The sequence below is a fragment of the Gorilla gorilla genome, chromosome 2 (genome assembly GCF_029281585.2).
Source record: "Gorilla gorilla gorilla isolate KB3781 chromosome 2, NHGRI_mGorGor1-v2.1_pri, whole genome shotgun sequence".
Taxonomy (NCBI): domain Eukaryota; kingdom Metazoa; phylum Chordata; class Mammalia; order Primates; family Hominidae; genus Gorilla; species Gorilla gorilla.
Genome location: NC_086017.1, coordinates 83,058,463 through 83,085,348, shown reverse-complemented (window position 1 = coordinate 83,085,348; position 26,886 = coordinate 83,058,463). Strand labels below are relative to the sequence as shown.

Sequence of the window (26,886 nt, the reverse complement as noted above, 5' to 3'; positions counted from 1 at the left end):
TAAAAAGTCAGGAAACAACAGATGCTGGAGAGGATGTGGAGAAATAGGAACATTTTTACACTGTTGGTGGGAGTATAAACTAGTTCAACCACTGTGAAAGACAGTGTGGTGATTCCTCAAGGATCTAGAGCTAGAAATACCATTTGACCCAGGTATCCCATTACTGGGTATATACCCAAAGGATTATAAATCATGCTGCTATAAAGACACATGCACACATATGTTTATTTCAGCACTATTCACAATAGCAAAGACTTGGAACCAACCCAGATGTCCATCAATGATAGACTGGATTAAGAAAATGTGGCACATATACACCATGGAATACTATGCAGCCATAAAAAAGGATGAGTTCATGTCCTTTGCAGGAACATGGATGAAGCTGGAAACCATCATTCTGAGCAAACTATTGCAAGGACAGAAAACCAAACACCACATGTTCTCACTCGTAGGTGGGAATTGAACAATGAGAACACTTGGTCACAGGGTGGGGAACATCACACACTGGGGCCTGTCGTGGGGTGGGGAGATGGGGGAGGGATAGCATTGGGAGAAACACCTAATGTAAATGATGGGTTGATGGGTGCAGCAGGCCAGCATGGCACATGTATACTTATGTAACGAGCCTGCACTTGTGCATATGTACCCTAGAACTTAAAGTATAATAATAAAAAAAAGAAAAAATTTCTAAAAAAGAAATAGAAGAAGTGTGATATGGTTTGAACATTTGCCATCTCCAAATCTCCTGTTGAAATGTGATTCCCAATGCTGGAGTTGGGGCCTGGTGAAAAGTGTTTGGGTCATGGGGGCAGATCCCTCATGAATGGCTTGGTGCCCTCCTCATAGTAATAAATTCACATGAGATCTGGTTGTTAGAAAAGAACCTGGGATATCCCCTCTCTTGCCCCACCTCTCACCGTGTGATGCACCAGCTCCCCCTTCACCTCCTGCCATTACCGGAAGCTTCCTGAGGCCCTCACCAGAAGCAGATGCCAGCACTGTGCTTCTTGTACAGCCTGCAGAACAGTGAGTCAAATAAACCTCTTTTCTTTATAAATTACCCAGTGTCAGATGTTCTTTTATAGCAACACAAAATGAACTAACTCGGGGTGGCTTTATCTAAGCCCGGGATCTGGAGCCACCAGCATAAGCTAGAACCATCACATGCCTTCAGGCATACAATGGAGACAGAGCTGCTGCCAGAAACACTGCCCAAGGCAGAAAGGTAGGGCTAGTGGGGAAGATTCCCTTGTTTATTCCTGCCCCCTGGCCTCTAACCTCCCACCCCTGCATCCCATTGGCCCAACCCAGACAGGTGATAAAAGAACCTGAGAAACACAGCCTGCAAGGGTCATTCCCCTCTTCCTTGAGCACAGTAGTAGAGCGACAAAGAATGGATCAGAGGCAAATAGGCCCAGGACTGGCCAACAACCCCTCACACATGAAGTACGTGATGCCTAATAGGCTTTGGTTTGTATTATTCAGGGTTCCTTGGGAACCTCCTGGCCTAATCATGTTTTATCTTTCATGTGAAACAAAGCACTTTCAGTCACCTACCTCCTACTCCCCAAGTCCCATTTGTTTCTCCCTAAAAATCCTGCAAGAAACATTTTATTTGCCTCTCTTCCAGATGTTCTGTGGACTTATTAGTCTCAGAGGCTCCCAATGCTCCTAATTTCAGTAACGATTCTATCCCACACTGAAAATGGAAGACACTTGCTGTATTTATTGTTTCTATGGTAAAAATAAAATCTCTAAGAAGTGAGCACTAGCAAAATAAGGATGAATGCCTGGGTCTTTTTGGTCTCATCACACAAAGGACATATTTTATAGGGGCTGTCTTTGTATGTAATTAGGATTCCCTCAACCAAATTTAATACTAATTTTTCCTCCAGGGGAATTTCTGATGAGATTGTCCAGCAAAGGGGCTATCTCCTAATGGGATTAGCTGATCAAGATTGTCTCCTGATACATGGTGCCATTCAGCAGCCATTTTAGAAAAAAAATCGCAACTGGGGGAGGGGGGATAAATACAGCTGATGAAAAACAAAAAAAAAAAGCAAAGACCGAAACAACTTGCTGGCATGGCTCGAAGAGCTGGGTTGGCGCTATTTCTGCCTCAGGTAGCAAGGGGGAGGGCTGGTATATTTAAGCACCTTGGTAAAGAGATCCAATCTTGATACCGACAATTTACCTTTGCTCTATACTAGAGTTATAGGGCATTCTGACCACAGTGAGACACCTGGGGGTTGGGAGTGAGCATGACAGTGATTGAGACAAATTCACCCCCTCTGGTGGGCGATTTAGAGCTCCTATTTTCATGGGGGTAGAGCAATGGCTCATACACTCAGACTGGACTACACCCTCCAAAAGACTGCATTTCCAAAGAATCCTAACCCTGGCCCAGATTCTGTTCTTGAGGACCTCTCATTGGAGAAAAGTGGTGGGAAAAGAGAGTCTTGAAATGGGCTAGAAATAGCTCAAAACATCTGAAGCCAAAGCAATCCTTTCAATAGAGATTACTGAGGGCCAGGCAGGGTATATGATCCTGGAAATAAAAAACGACAATAAAACTACAGTACCTAGGAGTTGGTCTCCTTTTCATAATCACCATACACTGGCAACTAAAGAATGTTAATGAAAAAATTATCCATAAAACAAAAACAACAAAAAACTTTCATTGGTGTAAGTCTAAATAATCGTGGTTACTCTGCTCAGTTTCAATAATACATATACGTAAGCTTCAAATTAGCATGGCTTTCCAATTTATCCTTTAATAAACATCATATTCCACATGAAAGTAAATTCTGAGAATGTATTATAGTCATCTCTGAACACACAGGGACTCAACTGCTCGTGTTGGTATCAAAAGTAAGTTCCCAGGCTGGGTACAGTGGCTCATGGCTGTAATCCCAACACTTTGGGAGGCCAAGGAGGGCAGATCAATTGAGTTCAGGAGTTCAAGACCAGCCTGGCCAATATGGCGAGACTCAGTCTCTACTAAATATACAAAAATTAGCCAGGCATGGTGGCGCACACCTGTATTCCAGCTATTTGTGAGGCTGAGGCACGAGAATTGCTTGAACCTAGGAAGTGGAGGTTGTAATGAGCCAAGATCTCGCCACTGCATTCCAGCTGGGTGAAACAGCAAGACTCTGTCTCAAAAAAAAAAAAAAAAAAAATTCCAAATAGTTTGAGCTTGCTGTGGTCACAGTTCCTATTTCCAATCCCCAGGGGACAACATATTTCTCTGTTTACACAGAAGCTCCAGAATAAGGACAAAGACAACACAGTGGTTCTAAAACCAACAAACAGAATTCCAGTTCATTCAATTGTGTCATTCAGTGTGATCAATTGGAGTGTTTATGTTTAAATTTTTTCAAGTGCAAAGACGTTTGAAACCCCCTAAAATCCATCCTGAATAAACAAAGACATGGGCAATGTTGTGAATTCTAGAACGTGCGGTGAAACAATATTTTTAGGAATCACTGTCAAATTTAGCCTTATATTTAAGACTTTCCCCAGTATTTGTATATTTGTTGCTGTGCGTGAAAGAAATGTTTTAAAATTAAAATTAATAACTGTTGTGTGACCAATCACAAGCAAGGATAGCTTGACAAAACTGGCTACCATCTGCTAAACCTGCGTATGTGAAGATCCACTTTATTAAAGTAATTGACAGATTGGCAGAAGCTTTAAAAAAAACTATATTTATTACTACAGTAGAATATCTGTATAAATATTCTCCCCATTTAAAAAAACACATTAATATAATCAAGTTTTAGTTCACTACTTTTTTTCCATTTTGGTGCAGTAACATTTATTTTTTAATAGCATGACCATACATAAAGTTGATAAAAGAAAATATAGGCTGAGTGTCCTTTTTGTCCATTACTATCCTTTGTTTCATTTCATAATTGTTCCTGAAAATAATTTTGTCATATAAGAAGGGAGGGGTCAAATATAGGAGGTCTCTCCTACAGGTAAATCTTTATTGAAGAGGAAAATCATCTTGTTTATTCCCCTTCATCGTCAGCCTCCAAACAACCAAAACAAGAGTTGAAATTCTTGATTTTATTTTCCTTAAGAAATTCTGTCCTAAATTTGACTAAAATTAAATTCGAGTCTGACCGGTTTTTTTGTTTGTTTTTGTGTGTGTGTGTTTTTTTTTTTTTTTTTTTTGAGATGGAGTCTAGCTCTGTCACCCAGGCTAGAGTGCAGTGGCGCAATCTCAACTCACTGAAACCTCCGCCTCCCGGGTTCAAGCAATTCTCCTGCCTCAGCCTCCTGAGTTGCTGGGATTACAGGCAACCACCACCAAGCCCAGCTAATTTTTCGTATTTTTTTTAGTAGAGATGGGGTTTCACCACCTTGGCCAGGCTGGTCTTGAACTCCTGACCTCGTGATCCACCCCCTCCACTGCCTCCCAAAGTGCTTGGATTACAGGCATGAGCCATCGTGCCCGGCCAGGGTCTGACAGGTTTCGAGGGTCACTTAGTGGAGCTTACACTGGGATGCCATTACACTAGGGTGTCCACCTACTCTCTTCTAGGATGGACTTCCCAGACTCCAAGCCAGATTTCCACCTTCCCTTTGCCTAAAGATTTATCCTCTTTCTATATAAGAAATACAGCAGGTCCCATTTCACCAGCTCTCATCCCATGACCAGTCTCACCCCAAACAAATGGAGTATTTCCACAACCTACACCGTCTGGTCTGCTTCCTGGCTCAGTCAGACAACAGTTCCTAAGTAAGACTTCTTGTGGTTGTAACAAGAAGTCCTTCACTGTCTGAGTCCTCCAAGAGCTTTGTTCAAGATGTCAAACTAGAGCCCTAGGCATCACTGAACATAGACAAAGCCTCTGGGATGGACCTAAAGTCTGGGATGCCTTGAGCATGAGAGACTGAGTTGGTAGGACCTTGAGAATAACTCCATTAGAACTTGGACCTCTTGAGATTCCATGGGAGTCTTTTCATTGCACTGACACTCCTGGCAGAATAAACCTATTCTGTTCTATGAGGTCACTCAACCAGCAGACATCTTAATGCCATTTTCTAAAGCTCCTTCAATTTTGGGGAGGACATTTTGTTAATTCACTGACTTTAGCATCCAGGTGACCAGGGGTGGAATCCCAGCTCTGCCACACTAAGGCAAATTCCTTAACCCTCTGAGCCTCAGTGTCTCACTTGTCAAATCATGATGCCCCCATTAGCCTCAAAAAGAGATGCAAGGATTATGTGAGTAAATATATTTATTCACCCCAGCACCTGGCACACTGGAAGTGTTCAATAACTGGTGGATATACGCCACTGCTATTATTTGAACAAAAATTGCCACCAAAAGAAGACAGATGGACTGCATAGGTTAAAGATTACTCATGTGACAGAGGATGTCAAATAAATGTCATTAACTAAAAGAAAACATGTGGTGGCTATTGGCATGGCAAATATCAAATTACAGCAGTCACAACAGAGAGAAAAATCCACATCACTAGTGTGTCACATGGGTATTGATGGATGAGAGTCCCTTGGGAAGGTTTGCTTTCATCCAGACAGGGCCAGCTGAGAAAAGATGTGGTGGGGGAGAAGAAGCAGGAGAAGGAGGAGGAAAGAGGAGGAAAAAGAAGAGGAGAGGGAGAGGGGAGGAGGAGGAAGAAGGAGGGGGAGAAGGAAAAAGAGGAAAGAGGAGAAGTGGGGGAAGAGAAGAAAAAAGCGGGAGGGAAGAGAGAGGGAGAGAGAGGAGGGTGAGGAGATTATTTATTATACTAGTCCCAAATTGGATCTCATAAAACTTCCAAGAGGGTGAGGGGAGAGAACCAAGTAGGAAAGGAGTCAGCAACAGAATTGTTATAAGGCCTTGGGCGCATCTCTAAGAAGTCCACAGTTCTTTCTCCTCTTAAGAGGTACTCCAAAAGAAAGGCAAAGTGTGGCTATATAGATCAGATGTTGTCAAAAACGTTCTAACAGGGAGTGCTGTAAAATGCAAGCTCTTGAACAAAATCTAAGTTTGGAAGATTAAGGTCAACTATGCCAAACTATTAACTGAATTATCCGAGGGAAGTAGAACTGAGCAATGTTCATTTTCTCCTTTATATTTTCTTAATCTTTTAAGAATTAAAACTGCGTTACTTTTTGAATCAAAATGGAAACCTTAATTTTTGACCTCATAAGTTCAATATAGGAATTACGTACGACATCAGTGGTCCCCTTGGGTTAGATACGGTGGGAAAAATAGGACAACTTCATAGATTCTGGAATTGAAGTAGAAAAAAAAATGTTCTGGTTTTGCAATCAGCTTGTCTGAAAATAAATGAGGCACTATAGAACATTGAGAATTTTTAAATGGGGGTAGGGTACAGAGGGGAGCAAAGTACAGGGCAAAGGAAATGCTTTATGCTATTGGAAATAGATGCTAAGTCCCAATTAAATCGTTAAACTTTATCTTTAATCAAATATCATTGTAAACACAGGCCCCAAATCTTACAAGAAGCAGCCTACAAATTATGTTTTTGGAGCTGGGAACACAATCTTTCTTCAAATCTAGGCCCTAGAGTCTTTAGGCCCCCTACCTCAATTCAAGCCAGAGCTATGAAAAAGGTAGAGATATAGTTAGGTACTCAATGTATGAGTCACGTTTTGCAAACAGTTGTCATTCCATTTCTAGAATGATCTCTGGGATACTATAATATAAAGACTCTGAACACACTGGATGGCCAAGAAGAGGGAAAAACATGCTTCTACATATAAGCAGACTTTAATATTTCAAATTTGGGCCCACCTGATTAGGGGGTGGGAAAAATTAAATACTTTTATATAGTAGAAAAACAATAAAAGAAAAAGAAGAGGGGCAATGCCAAGGGGAACATTTAATCTACCAAAAGAAACCAGTGTTTTCAAAATGTGTTTCCTTGTGTGTGGTAGTTATCAAAGATCCCTGGACTCTACCCAAAACTACTGAACCACTATCACAGAGCAAAGCCCCCAAATCTGCATTTTACCTCATTTTCAGGACGTTTTTGGCACGTTCTAGTTTGAAAATCTCTGCTTAGGAAATTATTAAGAGTGAGATATTTCAGTAACTCATTCGAGATCTACCAAACCGCTCTTCATTTTCTTATGTGAAGTAGTGAAACTACTATCTTTCTGAGACTATTTTCTGATTGGCCTTTTGCTAACCAGACATAGGCCAATATAAATGAGCAAGAAGTGAGTTTCTAAAACCAAGTGAATTCCCTAAAGCCATACACACATCTTAAGAATCTTCAATACTCCTGGTATACTGTGGCTACTTGCCTTGAGCCATATATTCCTCTCTGGGTATCTTCCTAAATTCAAGAACCTTTTATGATGAGGAATTAAATGTCTCCAGTGAACAGAGAGAAATTAATTAGCACCCACCAAATGAACAACTATTTCATTCCCTGCATGAATGTATATTTTGCTTTTGACACAGCCTGAAAAACACGGAGAAAATCTCTGTAAGAATTAGTTATGCTCTATGGTTTCTGGTGGAGCTGCAGAGACTCTCCCTTGGGCTGTTATTTGCAGTATTTACTTTTTTTTTTTTAACTGAATTATCAAGTGAAAATCCAATTGTTCCTAATGGTGCTCACTCTGTGTGTTTCCCATTCTCATATATGAGAAAGGGTTTATTATCCATTTGTAGTAATTAAGACACTGATGTTATATAGATCCATAAAAATCCTTCATTAAGCCAGTAAAGAGCTTTTCATCAAAATCACGGTAGCTAAATATTTATTTAAAAATAAAAACCAAATTAAAATGAAGGGCCCTCCCCAAAAAAAACAACAAAAAATTGCTATGAGACTATTTTGAAAGTTGTTGTGGGTATCCTGAGCAGTTTCAAAGCATGTAACTATATTTTCTTACAAAGTAGGAAACAACCCTAACTGGCAATCCATCATGGCTGGCTATAAAGAAATGAAGTAATTAACCATAAGGAAATAATTCAGCAAGATGCTAACAGTTTAATAACATTTAAGTATTTGCATTTAAGCCTTATTGTTTTTAAATGATTTCATAATTGTTTTAGATTTGCAAAAGGTGCTAACACGTGAACAAAATAAAAAGCAACACAAGATTTTGTGTTAGATATGGTCAGTTGAATGTGTTATCAGATACAGGAATAAGGTTTGTATTGTCCTCATGGAATTTGGAATACAGCCCTTGGCAACGCAGGTCTGTACAGAGAAAACTCCTCAGCCTTTAGAAGCTTATACACCTCCCCAGCCAGGGGAAAAAGGAAGAAACTAAACAAATCTTTCTCATGCAGAGAAAAACCTCATGTTGTTATCTTCCTTCCTATTACAAGGGAAGTTCATCTAGAGAGCCACAGCTGAGAAAGGAAAACATGTTGATTGGAATACGTAAGAACCCCCTTCTGTGTACCACTTGGGGATAAAGATTTTATTAGAAAGAACTTCTTTTATCTTTGAAGCATCTAAAAAAATTACAGCCAAGAAGAAAGCTGTAGTTGTCCATTATCAAAACCTTCTGTCCACAGTGGAAGCTTTCTGCATTTCCATCACCAACCATGGGGAGAAACTAGGGCTACTCCTATTTTCCATCAAACACCAGAACAGTGTTTCTCTCACAGGACTCCAAGGATAGATTCTAAAGTTTCTATGAGTCTTCTACATTTTATTTAAATATCCTGCCTTAATTTCCATGATAGCTTAAAAAATATCTGAAGGACTAAGTATTACCATAGGGCCATAGGGCCCTCCCTCGTTTGCAATTGCATTTATGAACATATTGGCACCAATGAACACAGCTTCAATCAATGAGGGTTAATGAGAAGAATAATAATGGTAGACTTTAGATTAAAAATTATATTGGTGGCTGGGCACGGTGGCTCATGCCTGTAATCCCAGCACTTCGGGAGGCCGAGGCGGGTGGATCACGAGGTCAGGAGATCAAGACTATCCTGGCTAACACAGTGAAACCCCGTCTCTACTAAAAATACAAAAACAAAATTAGCTGGGCGTGGTGGTGGGTGCCTGCAGTCCCAGCTACTCAGGAGGCTGAGGCAGGAGAATGGCGTGAACCCGGGAGGCAGAGCTTGCAGTGAGCCAAGATTGTGCCACTGCACTCCAGCCTGGGTGACAGAGCGAGACCTCGTCACAAAAAACAAACAAAAAAAATTATATTGGTGCAAAGTAAAAGCCAACAAAACCTGCTGCGTGCCCTAGGAACAACCATTTTGTAATTTTCTGGTAGCTTTTGTAGAGAGACATGCTAAGAGAAGTGAGTTATCCTCCAGCTTATGGAGTTTAGATACAACAAACTGAAAAACAACTAGCACCAAAGCAGTCAGGGCCACCCTTGTATTGTGAGCAGCAATTTAATTTCAGCAAAATAACTCCATCCTTAACTTTCAGTTAACATTGTAACTTGGAATTTCAGTGGTTCTTATTTACATGCAGTTTGTAAACGTGTGTTGATTTTACAGTTGTGCTGTGATAGCAGATGTGAGTGGAGATCTAAAGCGGGGTTTCTCAACCTCAACACTACTGACATCTGGGCTGGATAACTATCTGATGTAGGGGACTGTTCTGTGCATTGCAGGATTTAGTAGCATCCCTGCCCTCTACTCACTAGATGCCAGCAGCAAACATCCCCAAACCACCTCTAGTTGTGACCATCAACAGGGTCTCTACATGAACAGACACTTCACAAAAGATGACGTACATGTGGCCAACAAGCACGTGAAAAAATGTTCAATATCACAATCATTAGAGAAATGCAAATCAAAACCACAGTGAGATACTAGCTCGCACCAGTCAGAATGGTTAGTATTAAAAAATCAAAAAATAATAGACGCTGGCAAGGTTTTGGAAAAAAAGGAATGCTTATACACTACTGGTGGGAATGTAAATTAGTTCGACCACTGTGGAAAGCAGTTTGGTGATTTCTCAAAGAACTCAAAGCAGAATTACCATTCGATCCAGCAACCCCATTATTGGTTATATACTGAAAGGAATATAAATCATTTTACCATAAAGACAATTGCACTCATATGATCCTTGCAGCACTGTTCACAATAGCAAAGATATGGAATCAACTTGGGTGCCCATCAATAGTAGACTACATAAAGAAAATGTGGTACATATACACCATGGAACACCATGCAGTCATAAAAAAGAGCAAGATTATGCCCTTTGCAGCAACATAGGTGGAGCTGGAAGTCATTATACTAAGTGAACTAACAGGAATAGAAAACGAAATACCACATGTTCTCACTTATAAGTGGGAGCTAAACATTGAGTACATATGGACACAAAGAAGGAAACAGCAGACACCAGGGACTACTTGAGGGTGGAGGGTAGAAGACGGGAGAGGACCAAAAAACTACCTATAGGATAATATTCTTATTACCTCAGTGACAAAATGATCTGTATACCAAACCCATGCAACATGTAGTTTACCTGCCCATGTACCCCTGAACTTAAAATAAAATTTAAAACCAACAAAACAAAATAGTGTCTCTAGATACTACCAAATGTTTTCCGGAGGGTAAAATTGTCCCCAGTTTAAAACCACTGACCTAAAGTATGTGTTGGGGTCTGGGCAGGAAAGAGATAACATACTCAGGTTGAATAATTTAAGGAGAATTTAAAAGAGATACTAGTTATAAAAGTGTAGGGAGGGTATAAGGAAAGATAATTACCAAAGTCCTAAAGGAGTAAAATAAGGGTGAAGCATGTTGGGGGTCAAGGGAGAGACAGAGAGGGAAGGAGGAGAAGGGGGGTGCAGAGATGGAGATAGGGGCACAGATCCTATAGAGAGGACATCCTATTAGAAGCTGAGACCTGCAGGTAAGGGGTAAAGTGATACATTAATGCCCTGACTTCACAGTCTGGGCTCCCCATGAGCTGAACCCAATCAGGTGCCAAAAGACAAGGGAGCGCACTGATAAGGTTCAGACAGGTCAGCCTCCCAGGACATAGAGCAGAGTGGAAGGAGGGTACATAGTGTAGGTTAGAGGAGCAAACAGAAAACATCCACCACACCTAGTTCTCCAACTCTGAGAATTTAAGAAACGATTAAAAATGGTAGGGAGCCGAGGCCCTGAAGTCCATCGCCGGTCGGTGCACGCTTGTGCAGCACGCACTCCCGGGAGCTGAACCAGGGTGAGTAGAGAGCTGTCAGATACTATAGCCATATGAAGTTGAACATGGCAGAAGAAGAGGACTAACATCTGATTCCTTCATTAATGTCCAAGAAGATATCAGACCAGGCTTGCCAATGCTAAGGCAAATCCGGGAAGCCCGTGGAAAAGAAGAAAAGCAACAGGAAGCTAACTTGAAACATAGGCAGAAGAGTTTAAAAGAAGAAGAACAAAAAAGACGTAACATTGGGTTGAAGAATGCACTAGGCTGTGAAAACAAAGGGTTTGCCTTGCTCCAAAAGATGGGCTATAAAAGTGGTCAGGCACTTGGCAAGGGTAGGGGTGGTATTGTTGAACCCATTCCTCTCAATATCAAAACAGGGAAAAGTGGCATTTGGTCATAAGGCATCATTAAAACGGAAAGCAGAGGAAAAATTAGAAAGCTACGGAAAAAAGATTCACATGAATAACCAAGCTGAAGAAAAAGCTGCAGACCAGTTTCAAATGCGACTTAAAAATAAGCAAGATGAAATGAAGCTAGAAGGAGATCACAGAAGAAGCCAGTGAGTCTGTCAACAATTGGACACCCAGAAAAATATTCAGGTTCCCAGGGAAGCATGGTACTGGTTGAGGCTTGAAAAGGAGACTGAAGATGAAGAAGAAAAAGAACAGGATGAAGATGAATATAAGAGTGAAGATTTAAGTATACTGGAAAAATTACAAATATTGACTAGTTATTTAAGAGAAGAACTTCTGTATAGTATTTGGTGTGGAACAGCCTATGAAGATAAAGAAGACCTATCTTCAAATTGTCCAGGACCAACTTCTGCAGATCATGAATAAGATTATTCCCAATAAACTGGAAACTTAAAAAATGTTATTATTTCCTAGGGATAGACAATTCAGCAGTTAGAAATCCCAAATTTTTTATGCCAGTAAAGAAAGAGGGACTTTATATAATGTTTTGTTCTTTTCGTACTTTAGAATGTGAGAGTTCACTGACTTGAAAAAAATAATGCAATGCCATTTCAGAACACAAGTGTCATAGAGACGGACAGTTACAGTTTATTGCTGTATTTGATAGGTGAGGGGTTTAAGGACACCAACAGGTAACTCTCTTATTCCCCTCTTCACTTTGGAACAAATTGAGAAATAAGAAACAGGAGTCAGAGGAAGAGAAAAATATCCACTTTATCAGTGAATAAGCTGAAATAGAGAAGGTTGAATTTTTCTCCAATCAGACACTGTAATATTTCTCCCTGATTGGAGAGAACTGCGGGCCTCTGCCTTGTTGGGGCAGAGCTCATCTTTGCATTCTGAGACCAGTTAGCTTTCAAGGTCCACCAAGGGCTGGACCACACATGCTCAGTTCCTTCTTGTATCACCCATGGGATGAGACAGTTCTTTGTTGGGAAGGAATGAATGAGGGTTCAGAGAGCTTTTTCCTACACTTCTCACTTTGGAGGAGCAAGGAGAAGTTCCCTTCCCTCCATCCAAGCATGAAGAGGAGGGGAAACGTATTCCCCGCAATAAGACTAATGTCAGAGGCAATGTTCCACCAGTACTACTAAATTCTAATCCATTTTACAGACAAAATAACTGTGATAATTTCTGGTAAAATCATGAGTTTTCATGACAATGTCTACATCCATTAAATGCGATCTATTGGAAGTTTTGGCTATAGAAACTTAAGAATTGTGAGGAAACTCAAATATCATGTGATCCAAGTACTTACTGAATTTGGAAACCCCTTGATAGCATTCCCAGTGAGTGGTAATTCAACCTTTGCTTTTATTCTTCCCGCCACAGAGAGCTCACTGCTTTAAAACCATTCCAGGCCGGGCGCAGTGGCTCACACCTATAATCCCAGCACTTTTGGAGGCAGAGGCGGGCGGATCATGAGGTCAAGAGATCGAGACCATCCTGGCCAACATGATGAAACCCCTTCTCTACTAAAAATACAAAAATTAGCTGGGCATGGTGGCGCATGCCTGTTGTCCCAGCTACTAGGGAGGCTGAGGCAGGAGAATTGCTTGAACCCGGGAAAGCAGGTTACAGTGAGCCGAGATCGTGCCACTGCACTCCAGCCTGGCAACAAAGCAAGACTCCATCTCAAAAAAAAAAAAAACAAAAATCCATTATTACTGGGTAGCCCTAAATTATTTTCATTGTTTTCTCTTAAACTGGAATCTGCTTCCCTGTAATTTTACTGAATACAGTTAAGGACATACCATGTGGCATACTATGAGAGAGCTCCATCCAGGGTGAGGCATCAAAATCATGAGCCTTTTTAAAAGTTCATATGCTCAGGTGTCTCTCCTAGTGACTGATTTTGATTTATCTAGTCTAAAGCAGTTCCTGGATATCTATATCTGTATTTATTTTGAAGTCCCAAGAATGAATGACAAGCACCTGAGGATAAGAACTAGCGCTGAGATTAAGTATGGTGCATCACTATTCTTTGGATAGAGTTGTGATCACCTGTGTCATTTTATAGCTCACCTTTTAGTTGCATTGAGCAAGAGATCAACCTCTTTTTTTATTAGAAACAGCATACATAAGAAAATCACAAAAACTAACCTGTACTTGCCAGGGTAAGATAATCAGTAGTACAACTTGTATTAATCTCTGACCTAATATGACCTAATTCACTTTTCAAGTTTAACTTAGGGACCTTTACAAAATAAGAATAAAAGGATCCCACCCCAAGAGATTCTGATGCCACTGGTCACTATGACTTGGGCATCAGTGGCCTTGATTCTAAAATGCAGCCTAGCTTGAGCCACTAATCTAGTTAACTTCTGGGCCTCAGTTCTTCATCCAGAAAACTAATCATTATTTTTATGAATGTAAATATATATATATATGCATGTGTGTATATATATGTGTGTGTGTATATATATATATATATGTGTGTATATATATATATGTGTGTGTATATATATATATATCTAAGTTTATGTGGTTGGATGCTATTATTTAATAATTTTTTTTTGTTTAAAAAAATTATAAAATTGGCTGAGCACAGTAGCTCACTCCTGTAATCCTGGCACTTGAGGAGGCCAAGGCAGGCAGATCACTTGAAGCCAGCAGTTTGAGACCAGCCTGGCCAACATGGTGAAACCCCGTCTCTACTAAAAATACAAAAACTAGCTGGGCATGGTGGCACACGCCTGTAATCCAGCTACTCAGAAGGCTGAGGCATGAGAATTGCTTGAACCTAAGAGGCAGAGATTGCAGTGAGCTGAGATCATGCTACTGCACTCTAGCCTGGGTGACAGAGCAAGGCCCTGTCTCAAAAAAATATATATATAAAATTATATTAGTAGCTATTAATAAAACAGAGGAGTACATTTTACACTTGCAATTACAGTCAATATTTTGGTGTCATTCAGCCAACATAACAATATTCAGTCAAATCCCAAAGCCAAAAGGATATTTTCAGATGGAATTGAGATAAACAGGAACTGGCTTCCCTTTCTCCTCTTACTGACTATGGGGACAACACACACCTGCTCAGTGGCCTAAAATATTTTAAATATGTTCATGACAATTATGCTAAGAATGCAGAATAACACTGATGGAACCCAGGATTGTGGTCTACATTTACAGGCCTAGGACTAGAACTAGACCAGCTTAGAGAGTGGGAGATATCCCTCCGTTCTTGTCCATCAAAGGATAAAAATATAGGCTTTCGGCCAGGCGCGGAGGCTCACTCCTATAATCCTAGCACTTTGGGAGGCTGAGGCAGGCAGATCACGAGGTCAAGACAGCGAGACCATCCTGGTCGACATGGTGAAACCCCATCTCTACTAAAAATACAAAAATTAGCTGGGCAAGGTGGCAGGCGCCTGTAGTCCTAGCTACTTGGGAGGCTGAGGCAGGAGAATCGGTTGAACCAAGGAGGCACCTTGATCACACCAAGATCACACCACTGCACTCCAGCCTGGTAACAGAGCCACACTCTGTCTCAATTAAAAAAAAAAAAAAATACAGGCTTTCAGCTGGGTGCGGTGAGGCAGGCCTATTTCCTAGCTACTCAGGGGGCTGAGGTGGGGAATCCCTTGAGCCCAGGAGTTTGAGACCAGCCTGGGCAACATAGTGAGAGAGCCCCATCTTAAGGAAAAAAAAAGTCAGGTTTTCAATATGAGTAAAAACTTATTTTTAGGCCTTTTATGACTTTCTAAATAGGTAATAATGAACACTGAGGGAAGCAAAACATTGAAAAGAATTTTAAAATTTGTTTTAGAACATTCATATGAAATTTGAAACTGCAAAACAATGTAAAATTTAATGCCATGTCATTTATTTTTGTGTATATTGTGTTATGTTTATTTTCAAAGTCCTATCTAGAAATTCTAAAATGTCTTTTCTTAATTAAAAATCAAAAATACTGTAGTTTCTGAAATTCAAAATAAATACCTTATCATACAAGAAAAATTTAAATTAAAATGGTAAATCAACCCTAGAAGTCCACCAGTCAGCTTTCATTTAAAAGGAGGGTGCTTCTCTGCACATCATTAAAGTTTGTAAAATTACACCCCAAGAACCTTCCTAATGTTCATATCAGACCCATTGCCTGCCCTGGCCTCTTATTGCTGGGCTCATTAACTCAACAAATGCTTATTTATATCCCACCATGGTCAGAGAACTGTACTGGTGCAAAGTGGCTGAAGAAAGGGCAGTTCATAGGAAATGTCAGACCTGAGCCTCATGTCTCCATCAGGAAACAACTAATGCACGTGGATAAAATAGCACTCTCCTCGGCCATCACCAGTGTGAGGACAGTATCACAATAATAGCTTCAATGTCAGTGGTTCATGTCCACCTTGCCCCTGCAGGATTCCATCATTGTCTCTGCAGCTGTATCTAGGTATCAGCAAGGTATCTTAAATACCTTTGCTTGGGTATCCCTTCCTCTATTCTCTTATTTCCAAGGGGAGGCTTATTCCCTATTGCCTGGAAGGGAACAGCAGTAGAGTGACCCCCTTCAGCTCTTACCTGCTCCTCCCCTTGGAAGGAGGAGTAATGAATATGATTGGTGAGATGGGCCCAGCTGACATCCCTTGGGCCACCTTTGTCCTGGGCAGGGCCACTGCACTAAGCAAGGACAGCAGGAGCCACCTACTCTTGCCAAGCATGGTGGTTGCTTGTGCCACTTGCTCCTTCTGGTAATCAGATGAAGTAGGGCCTGCTGCAGGCCAGCCTAGCCAACCTTCCAATTTACCAGTTCCAGTTCTTTAGCCTGCAACTAAATATGCAAATCAAAGTCGTGTGAATCCCAAGGTCTATGTGAGAGAGAGAAGCTCCGTTGCCAACTGACCTAAGCCCATAGGGCTGCTCAACATTATCAGATTTGGAACAAGGAGGCAACATTGGTCAAGCCAAACTTTAAAGGTAGCGGGGAGCTAAGTGGCTCCTCCCCCACAGCTCACTGCTATGTAGCATGTTAGAACAAAAACAAGTCTTAGACCAAATTTTCTGTTTGTGTAATCATTTCTTAGAGAATGTGGGCTCAAAATAATCATGCAACCTGTTCTGTAAACTCAGAGACATCTTGTTTTCTATACTTGGGCTCTCCAATAAGAAAACTTCAAGAGAATTTCATTCATTTGTAATCAATTCCCTTCTAGTTGGATTAAACAACAGGTGCCTCTGAGAACTGGAAGACACAGAGCTAAGTGACCTTCTAACCTTCAGTTTGTGCTGTCATATTATCCTGGCCGGGGTCTTAAACCTCCTTGACTCAAAGGTGGTGATGTCTGCAGAGTCTTTCTGGCAAACAAATATTTTTAACCAATCACTCGTCCGGTGAAAATTATTATTTCTACACATCCCTTATGCAAATAAAAACCCCTCATTGGAGATTTCAGATCAAGATATTTGGAGCCACCTCTGAAAGGTGGATTCCTCATTAGGCTCTTTCAAATCCTAGCTAATTACCCAGAGAGTGGGAATTTCAGATGAGAATTATGATGGATTGGAGCTGGCTGAACATTTTTTTTTATGCTCCTCTGTTTGGAAATCTAATTCCCCTCCCTCTGAAACTAGGCCAATAGGATATAGACAGATAGAAATAGAAATAGAGATAGAGAGACAGAGAGAGAGAGAGAAAGGCAGGCAGCGATTTTAAGGAATTGGCTCATGAAATTGGGGAGGCTGACAAATTGAATCTATGGGGCAGACCAGCAGGCTGGAGACTCAGGGGAGAAATGCTATCATTCATGTTCAAAGGCAGTCAATGGGCAGAATTCCCTCTTCCTCAAGGGAGAACAGTCCTTTTTCTCTTAAGGCCTTCAACTAATTGGATGACTCCCACCCTCACTAGAGAGGGCCATCTGCTTTACTCTGAAAGTCTGATGTAAATGTTAATCTCATCTTTAAAAGATATCTTCACGGAAACATCTAGAATAATGCTTGAACAACTATCTGGGTACTGCAGCCTAGCCAATTTGACACATAAAGTCCACCATCACAGTCAGCATTGGTGGCAGGAGATGTGATGTCACATGACTTCGAGGGCTAAGTGATAAGAAGCCTTGAAACCTTGGCATGGGTCTCCTGGAATGCTCTCTTGGAAGTCTGGCTCCCTGAGATCACCATAATGTGAGGAAGCCCAAGCTAGCCCCGTGGGGAGACCACATGGAGAAAGAGATGCCCAGCTAGTCTCATTGTTCCAGCCATCCCAGCCCAAGCACTGGACACACAAAATAAATCATCTTGGATGTCCAGGCAGATGAGACTTCAGATGCCTCCAGCCCCCACTGCCATCAGGCTGCAAGCACATGAAAGACTCTGAGAACTGCCCAGCTGATCCCATTCAACCACAGAACCATGAGAGAGATTCATATATTGCTTTCTAACTCACCAAATGTTAGGGTGGATTTCTATGTAAAAAATAGGTAAACAGACTACGAATACTTGAAATATTAACCTACACTCCCAGGGTACATATTAAACTTAACTTCACACATATGCACATCATCTACACCAAAGTATTTTAAGAACATTACAGCCAGTATAACCGTCCTGCCACATGCTCTATATAATCTGAGCCCATTTGCCTCCTGTGTCTGTTTCCAACAAGTTAAGGACATGGAAGGGTGTGAGGGGGGTTAGATAGGACCGAAAACCATCAACAGGGGCCCACACATCTTCTCCAACAGCACTAAAGTGTCTGCCACGCCCTGCCAATAACATAACAGGTGTGCTTATAGTGTGTAGAATAAAACACAGGTGGGTTGCCTGTGGGGTAATGAGGGAAGAATGTCTCTTTATCTCTTTTATGTCCAGCTCTGTCAGAGAGATACCCCAGAGTTTGTAGAGAAAAACTCTTCCTTCTCTACCTGTTGCTCTGCACTCTAAGGCTACAGAGAAGCCAATAGGAGCTGGGAGAAATCAGGTGTCAGGCACCATGCCATTATCTGATAACTGAGCTTTCTCTAACAAGGCCAGGCTCTCCATACCTGGTTCTCCTATTTCATCAGGATGAATTGTCCCCCAGGAGGGGCCTCAGCCCTTATGCAAATTGGCTTTCCAGGGTGCCCACTCCATCAGCACAGACATGGCCAGACTTTCTTAATTCCTCTTAGACTCAATCTAGAAGCTCTGCTTCCCATAAATGAAATGGTGGCAAATACTGACAATCTAACAGATTAATCAGTGTAACAGAGTGACCCTGGAGTCAGAATTTAAATTTATTTTTTAGCAAGAAGCTGACAGCTGCTTCTTTGTAGAGCAAGGTTAGCAACTCAAATGGCTCCAAGCAGGGGAGATATTAAAAATATTTAACAACTGGAACCACCTGAACCCAGTGGGCTCAGAGCAGGCCCTGTCAGCCATAGATATCAGCCCTGCTCATACAAACCAGGCAGGTAAGTGGGAGGAATGGACACGTGGGGGCTGTGGAAGAGGACAGCTCACGCTTCATGTAAAGAAGAAGCTGCTATCCAGCTCCAGGCAATGGAGGACATGGGAATGGAAGTCTAATGTTATCAAAAAAAACAAAAAAAATAGAATTTTTTTTTCTCAGAGAGGCTGCCATGAAATTTGTGAAATTTCCTGATTTAAATGTTAGCAACTAGTTTGAATATTTACAAAAATATCTTTGCAAGCTGCTATGGTCTGAATGTTTGTGTCATTCTCCCAAAATTCATATGGTGAAATTCTCCCCCCCAAGGTGATGATATTAAGAGGTGTGGCCTTTGGAGAGGTGGATTAGGTCATGAGCGCGGAACCCTCACGCATAGGATTAGTGCCTTATCAAGGGGGCTGGGGGCAGGGTGGGTGGAGTGGCTCCTTCACTCCTTTCGCTGAGTGAGGAACCAGAAGGCAGCCATCTGCAGCCTGGAAAAGGGTCCTCACCAGAACCTGACCATCCTTATCTTGGACTTCCCAGCCTCCAGAACTGTAAAAAAATAAATATCTTTTGTTTAGAAACCACCCTGTTTATGTATTTTGTTATGGCCAGCATGGAATAAGATACAGGCCAAACCACATATATGACCTTCATGCTATCATTGTTACTGCTTTTCCAAAGGCAGGCCCAGAAAACTGTCATTATTCTATGTAGGGTCATGTAAGTAGCCTGTGCATTATGCAAGCAAGGTTAATAGGCATTTGCACTTTGAGGGGATGAGCCTACTGGTCCTCTGAGTTAGCAGAGCTGTTCTCCGCCTTGCTACATAGACCTCTAGAACGAGAAAAGTCAAATTAACATCAAGCTCTAGGAAACCCCTGGGTAAAAATACTGGGGATCCCAACTTCTATTCTCCCAAAATTAAAGTTGGAGCAACTCATCAGGATGAATTTCGATGGACTAGGTGAGTTCTGCCACCAAAGCTGCCCGAATGAAGCTTCAAAACCGTGGTGGACATCTGGGTGAGCATTCCACGCTCTACCAAGAGCTGGCCCTTTCATAGTGTTTGTGATCTGGGGAGAAGTCACTGGTCATGTTGTGGGAGCTCCAGGAATAGGAGCATGGCAACCTAGGCGGGGCCTGGGAAAGCAAACGCACCACTGCACTGTAGCTAAGTAGCTTCTATTGAAATGTACAGCCTTCACCTTCAACTACAACATCATTGGCCACCAGAAGCAACAGCTTTGTGGGCGCAGCCGATTCTCCCTTCTCTCCCAGGCTGGTGCTTACAGGTGGTCTCTCAGACTGACTAACCCCAGAATTCAGGGCTGTCTTTGTAGGCATGTGACATGTGCAACTACAGAGGGCCCACAGGTTTGGTTTAATGCTCACCTTGAAAGTCTTAATTTTTATTTTAATTTTATTTATTTATTTATTATTTTTATTTAATTTTTTTTGAGATGGAGTCTCGCTCTGTCTCCCAGGCTGGCGCAATCTCATCTCACAGCAACCTCTGCCTCCCAGATTCAAGCAATTCTCTTGCCTCACCCTCCCAAGTTGCTAGGATTACAGGTGCCCACCACCACACCCAGCTAATTTTTGTATTTTTAGTGCAGACGGGGTTTCACCATGTTAGACCAGGCTGGTCTCAAACTCTTGACCTCAGGTGATCTGTCTGCCTCAGCCTCCCAAAGTGCTGAGATTACAGATGTAAGCCACAGTGCCCAGCAAAAGTCTTAATTTTCCAACAAGGGGTCTTGCATTTTCACTTGGCACTATGCCCCACAAATTATGTAGCCAATTCTGCCCTTGAGGTTCTTGAACGATTGCAGAGGGACAGCATCGAAAAGAAGGCCTTAAGAAGCAAGTACAATTGATTCTCCTTATTCACAACAGTTATGTTCTATAAAGCCGTTGCAAACACTGAATTAGTGAATACTGAACCATTGCTCCTAGGGAAAATACAGGGTTAGGTTTATGCAAGCTTCTGTTCATAACGTTTTCATCCACCAATCAATACATAACCTTTTTTCAATGTGGTTTCTGTTTCAATACATGTTATTTAATATATACAGTTGATTAACTGACATTGAACTCACAGCCAAGGGCACTAAAATTCATGCTGGAATGAAACTTACCTAACACACGTATTTTCTGTGTAAGACACATTGTAGCCTTCCTGCAGTTGGAAACACTGGACAGCATTTCAGCACTATGCTTGGGGACCATTGTAAACAGCGAAGTCACCAAGGAAAAACACAACAGTGTGAAAAACAGCTCTAAATAGACCATGAGAGGGACATTGTTGACAGTATGAGAGCTGAAGCGAGAAGGGAGAGTGTCATGTCGTTCCACCTCACCTGGGAACATGCATATCAGGTGACTCAAATGTCGCCACTCTGTGCAATGTCCACAAATGCCTGTGAAAACCCCTTGAGTACTGGTTTGGGGATTATGAATAAAATCTAGCAAGTAGAAGAGTTCACAAATACACAATCCACAAATAATAAGGATCAATCGCACCAACTTCCTTTTGGTATGTTATATGGGAGACCAGGTATTTGGTGGGAAAAATAACATGACCATATAAGACCGCATGCTCTTAAGATAGATCAAAGCACTTACTTTGATATAATATGATATATTGATATAATATTGACATAATAATGATACCACATACTTATATAGCACTTACAATTAGATGATATTATGAACACATTATATAAAGTAACTCGAGGGAACATCATAACAGCCCAAAGAGGTACTGGTACAAGGTCTGGAATTTACTTTCAAATGCTTTTATATACACAATGTGATGCTAAGCATGTGCTGGCTAGTCCAACCTTTAACTCTAAGGCCAATTGGTTGTTTTCATCAAACAGAACACTCAAGAGAGGTGGCCAGGCACAGTGGCTCACGCCTGTAATCCCAGCACTTTGGGAGATCTGAGGTGGGCAGATCACAAGGTCAGGTGTTCCAGATCAGCCTGGCCAACATAGCGAAACCCTGTCTCTACTAAAAATACAAAAATTAGCCGGGTATGGTGGCACATGCCTGTAGTCACAGCTACTCGGGAGGCTGAGGCTGGAGAATTGCTTGAACCTGGGAGGCGGAGGTTGCAGTGAGCCAAGACCGCGCCATTGCACTCCAGCCTAGGTAACAGAGTGAGACTTTGTCTCAAAAAAAAAAAAAAGTGGTTTAATGTCATATCAGAAAGGCCATTGCCCCAGAGGCGTCTGCGACAAAGTTTCTGTTTTCCATATTGCCATCAACACTCAAAGTTGGGCTAATTAGCATAGTGAATGTCAGAACAGGTTCTTCTTGGCGAAATGGTTGGCAAAACCCCATCTCTACTAAAAATACAAAATTAGCCGGACGTGGTGGCACATGCCTGTAATTGCAGTTACTCAGGAGGCTGAGGCAGAAGAATCACTTGAACCTGGGAGGTGGAGGTTGCAGTGAGCCAAGGTCATGCCATTGCACTCCAGTCTGGGCAACAAGAGTGAAACTCTGTCTCAAAAACAAAAATAAATAAATGGTGTAATGAATGTTCAAGAAGTACTCTTGGCAGGCAACATTAAAGTAAAATATTTGGGGGATATCCTCCTCTCTTCAACAAGGTGTAAGAATCTAGCAAGACCTGTGATCTGCACTCTCTGGAATGGCCCCCAAATCTCAATCCCTAAATGGTCCTGTGTCTGTCCACTGTGGTAGGAGGATTTCTGGCTGCCTGATGCTAACCACAGGAGAGTCTCAAGTCAGCGTTGCATGAAAGGTGCTAGCCAAAACAGCTAAAAATCACAGAGCGCTGAGAGCATCTCACAGTTGCAGAAAAAAGGGTACGCACCGTTATCTGTCTGCTCGTGACTATTTGGTTAACGAATCTCTGTGTGAGTGACTGGATTTTATCTGAGGCCACTTTGTCATACAGTACACCCTGGTAGAGACAGTATAGGTAAGTAGCTAACCCTCACTCTCCTCCAACTTCTTCAGTGGGTTTTGTTATCCACTGATGGGGACAATGGTCCCCAAGTTACACAGCTACTAAGAGGTAGAGCCAGGATGTCCACCCAGGCCATGTGGCTGCAGCTTCTATATTCTTAACCATATGCCATACTGCCTCTTCACCTAAAAGCAACATGCGACCTAAATCCATTGCAGCTTAGATTAATCTGGCAAATCTACAGAGCCCTAAAAATACACATATTTGCAGGAAAGAGGAAAAAAAGAGTCTGAAATTTAAAAAAAGATGAAGACAATGAACAAGGCTAAACTATCAGGAAATTTAAAATGACGCAAAGTCCATATTGACATCTATCCCTAATTCTAACACCATGGTTTAAGGTGGTATGTGAATTTTCTGTCACAGCGTCTAAACATGCACATCAGTTAGAAAACATGATTGTAAAATTACTGAAATACGAAGAAATGACCCTCTTGGAGTTGATGAATTAGGGTATTTTTGTCACTGTCCTTTCAGCCATGGTCACAAACCCACACCTCCCTGAGCAAGCGTAGGCCCTGTTGACTTGTGGCTCTCCTTATAAAACCATGAGCTCTTTACCAGGCTGAAATGAAATTCATAGATAATAACTACCTATGTGTGTACTTTTTAAAAATTAATATAATAGCCTAACTGTAACATACACAATAAAAAAAAGGACAGGAATTGAAAATATTACTTTAATATGTAGATATGGAGACAAGACACACTGAAAGACAATGATGCAGACACGTGCTTGCACCTATATGTACAATCATAATAAATGTCATTGTTAAAAGTGCAGACTGAGGTGGGCATGTAGAATTGACAATCTAAATACAAGTAGCTTCCAAGAGCCAGGGAACTTACTAAAATGCTAACTCTTGGTGGTTACATTATTGGAATGCTCAGCATATACTCAAATGGTAAAAAAAGGAAAGGTTTTATTATATAAAAAAGAGTTAGTGTCTGGCCAGCGCGGTGGCTCATGCCTGTAATCCCAGCACTTTGGGAAGCCGAGGCAGGCGGATCACGAGGTCAAGAGATCGAGACCATCCTGGCTAACATGGTGAAACCCCATTTCTACAAAAAAATTAGCCGGGCGTGGTGGCGAGCACCTGTAGTCCCAGCTACTTGGGAGGCTGAGGCAGGAGAACGGCGTGAACCCAGGAGGCGGAGCTTGCAGTGAGCTGAGATCATGCCACTGCACTCCAGCCTGGGCGACAGAGCGAGTCTCTGTCTCTAAATAAATACATAAATGAATAAATAAATAAATAAAAGAGTTAGTGTCTAGATAATTACACAGGTTTTTCTCCCATATGCACACCCAACAGGGCATTTCAGAGCTACACAGGGTTTCTGGCAATCACTCTTGAGTAGAACTATCCCGCACATTGCAGGGCATCAAAAATCCCTGGTATCCACCCATCACATGCCATTAGAGCCCCGCAATCCTTGTGAGGACCCCACCAATTCCCAAAGCACCTCCCAGAAGGCAGCACTGCCCCACTGAGGACCTCTGCTGTAAAGTTTTTTCTGAAGCTTTGCACATCTCTAGGTCTATGGTACCAGTAAGTAGTTGATGCTAGGGAGGAAACAGCCTGCCTATGGCCTTAGGAAAAAGGAAATTCCTTCAGCTCTCCACAACCTGGGCTCTGATGTGGGGGACTCAGGAGCAAGTTGGCCTGGAAGCAGACTGGGAATCAATGATGTTATTAAGCCCCTAACTCAGTTCCACTAGTGGTGGTTGCAACTGCGTGATTATAGCAGAACTGCATTCAGCCCACTGCAAGTCAAAGTAACAGCCAATATCCAAATCTCTCCAAATTCAAAAAGGTGCTGCTGAGTTCTCTAGCACTATCAAGAAATCAAAGGTATCAAGATTGACCATTTGTACACAAGAAGAACAGTGCAGCTCAAACTGCTAAGAGTCCCGGTTTGAACCCAGGATGTCTCAAAGGCTTGGGTTCCTACTCATTGCACCAAATCAAGGTTCTAATAGAATAGGGAGTGATCACAGCCACAGAATCCTCACAGGAGGCTACTGCAAGAAGACCAGTCATGAGTAACAAGGGGAGAAGCCAGGAACAGAACTTTATTCATGGGGAGCATTGGCCAAGTCTATGCTGTATTATAAAAGGACTGTCACGATTCACACACGAGTCAAGGACTCTTTGCTTCAGGGAGAGATTGGTAACCACCAATAATGATGGAGAAACTGGAAAAACACCACCAGCTTTGCAGGAAAGAAAAGCTTCATTTTCATCAGGATCCAGGAATAGGCTAGACAATTAAAATGAGACTGAAAGAAGGGAAGAAAGAAAGGAAGAGAATAAGCATCTGACAGTCACTGAGCAGGGGCTGCCATCAAAGGGGCCTTGAAGAGAGGTAGAGGGCATGGACGCTCTGAATGCAGATAGAAAAAAGAAACAGACAAGAAAGAGAAGGTGGTAGAAAAGGTGAGAAAAGCAAAGTAAGAGAGGTGATTAAGAGGGTCCAACATCACTAAGTTGAGAAAAATGCAAGTTTCCAGGAAGAGGGGCAGCCGACAGTGTCAGAATATGTGAGGGACTGAGAAGCTGTGAAATCATCATATTTCAGAACGTGAGGTCAGTAATTCTGAGGATAAAAGTAAAAGCTGCAATGGAATGCAAGATGAGGCACACAGGCAAGTGTAGAGGGATAAAAAAGGACTTTGCTAAGAAGAAACAAATGCAGAGCCTCCTGGAGATAGTGAGCTACAAAAGATGCAAGAAAAAGAAGGTGTTTGCTAAAAGAAGACAGTAGGGTAAAGAGGTTTCTTCCCACAATAAAAAAAACTAGCATCCATAGAAATGGAGAAGTGGCTGGGCGCAGTGGCTCACACCTGTAATCCCAGCACTTTCGGAGGCCGAGGCAGGTGGATCACCCGAGGTCAGGAGCTCAAGACCAGACTGGCCAACATGGTAAAACTCCATCTCTACTAATAATACAAAAATTAGCTGGGCATGGTGGCGCATGCCTGTAATCCCAGCTACTCCAGAGGCTGTGGCAGCAGTATCGCTTGAACCCAGGAGGCAGAGGTTGCAGTGAGCCAAGATCATGCCATTGCACTCCAGCCTGGGCAACAAGAATGAAATTCCACCTCAAAAAAGAAAAAAAAGAAAGAAAAGAAAAGAAAGAAAGAAATGGAGAAGCAAAGGAGAGAAACCAGCTGTAGAACAGGGGATGGCAGGGCTTTATGTGAGTTCCTGTAGGGAAGGACAAGGGATTGGCTTTTGAAGGTTGGATAACCTTTCCCTCCAAACTTCCCACAGAGAGGGTTGGCAATGAAAAGCCAAGAGTGTGGCTCTAGCTATCACCTTTCCTTTTCCAATGTGGGTGTCCTCATCTCAATTTGTGTGCAACCTCTGGTCACCAAGTAACCCATTTCTACTCTGACAAGCTGAGAGAAACAGCCATGGGCCAAGACAGATTTGAGCTGTGGCTCAGCAAGTGTTCTGTGGTGGGAAGGCTGTGGCTAGGAAGCTTTAGCAAAGGGAAAACTTAATTCTCCCTAACAAAACTAGAGGTTCGTAGTAGTCCTGGAATTGAAGAAGTCCTGGAATTGAACATGTTTAAAGGGATCCACTTTAACAAACCTAGAAGCTCAGCATCTCAGAAAGGACAATTTTTAGCACTGAAGGCCATGCTGAGACAATGCAGCTGACAGAATCGCTACCCAGAATCTGAAACCAGCTCAAGGCTGACAGCCCAACCTGACTAAGAAGACCAGCCAGGGCTTTGTCCAAAACACCACAGATGAGGAAATTAATCTTCTCTCTAGTAACAAGGTGGTGATGACAGAATCCCAAACGTCACTGCCACCTTGGGAAAAACCCCTCTAATAACAAGGTAAAGATGATTTTGTCAATCTGTGGAAAGGATAAAATTTTA

The 26,886-nt window shown here is 42.0% G+C and overlaps 1 pseudogene; it reads left to right on the top strand.

The window, feature by feature from the left end:
* Window positions 1-11,149: 11,149 nt before the first annotated feature.
* LOC101149576 (G patch domain-containing protein 11-like) lies at window positions 11,150-12,061 on the top strand (annotated as a pseudogene).
* Window positions 12,062-26,886: the final 14,825 nt, after the last annotated feature.